This window comes from Hipposideros armiger, unplaced genomic scaffold (genome assembly GCF_001890085.2).
Source record: "Hipposideros armiger isolate ML-2016 unplaced genomic scaffold, ASM189008v1 scaffold_1054, whole genome shotgun sequence".
Lineage (NCBI taxonomy): Eukaryota > Metazoa > Chordata > Mammalia > Chiroptera > Hipposideridae > Hipposideros > Hipposideros armiger.
Genome location: NW_017732404.1, coordinates 1,251 through 2,500, shown reverse-complemented (window position 1 = coordinate 2,500; position 1,250 = coordinate 1,251).

Sequence of the window (1,250 nt, the reverse complement as noted above, 5' to 3'; positions counted from 1 at the left end):
TAACCCTCACTAAGACTTTCCCTGGTAAGAGATTAGGGTATTAACCCTATCAGGAGGTGCTTCAAAGTCCAAGGAAATAGATGAGTTGAAATTCACATTTATGACAAGCAACCCCTGGAAATTTTGTTGGCAGGACCTTGCCTTACTCCCTTCACCCTCATATGATAAACATGCTTTGTATAGCCAAGCATGGGCTTATCCTCATAGAGTGACTATAACACCAAAACCCACCTATTCGAATCATGTTTCTTACCACCAAACGAATTGGAAATAAAAACTTGTCCCTGATATGCAAAACTTGGTCCCATTAAAATGTCTTCCAGGAGAAATTCAATTTGTCTCCTGTCATCATGCTGAATTTTTCCTGTTTACCCTCATATTTGATATCAATTCAGCTGAATTTCCATCTTCATTTGAATATCACATCTTGATTTCTGGGACTGTCTACTCAGTCCTATTGTCTGTGGCCCCTACTTTGTTTCTCAGATGCAATAATGCTGAATAACTCTTCAGAGGACTTTCCTCATGGATGGTATGTGTGTCTTCAAACCAATGTAACCCCTAAAATACCAATAACTAGTTTACACAATTTTCTACAGAAGTAGTTTTTTTGTGTGTGGCTCTTTGGTATCTCCACCAGAATGCCTCTTTATGTTACCCCTCAAATTATGCATGTCTCCACCTTGTCCTCTTTCACTGTCTCTTGACTGCAGTTCTGCCAGGCATTGTTCCCAACATGCCAATAAATTAATTCTCATAACAGTGACCAAAACATGGAAACAACTAAATTGTTCTTCAGTAGAAGATTGGATAAAGATGTTGTACATATACACAATGGAACACTACTCTGCCATAAGGAAAGATGAAATAGTGCCATTTGTGACAACATGAATGGATCTTGAGATTATTATGCTAGGCAAAATAAGTCAGACAGAAAAAGTCAAGAACCAAATGATTTCACTGATATGTGGTATATAAAACTGAAAACAACAAAGGAACAAGACAAACCAACAAAGAAACAAAAACTCATAGACACAGACAATAGTTTAGTAGTTACCAGAGGGTGAACAGGGAGAGGGTGGTAGATGAGGGTAAACAGGATCAAGGATATGGTGATGGAAGAAGAACTGACTCTGGGTGGTAAACACACAATGTGATATATAGTTGATGTATTGCAGAATTGTACACCTGAAACCTATGTAACTTTACTAAAAACTGTCACCCCCAAAAAACTTTAATTTATAAAAAAT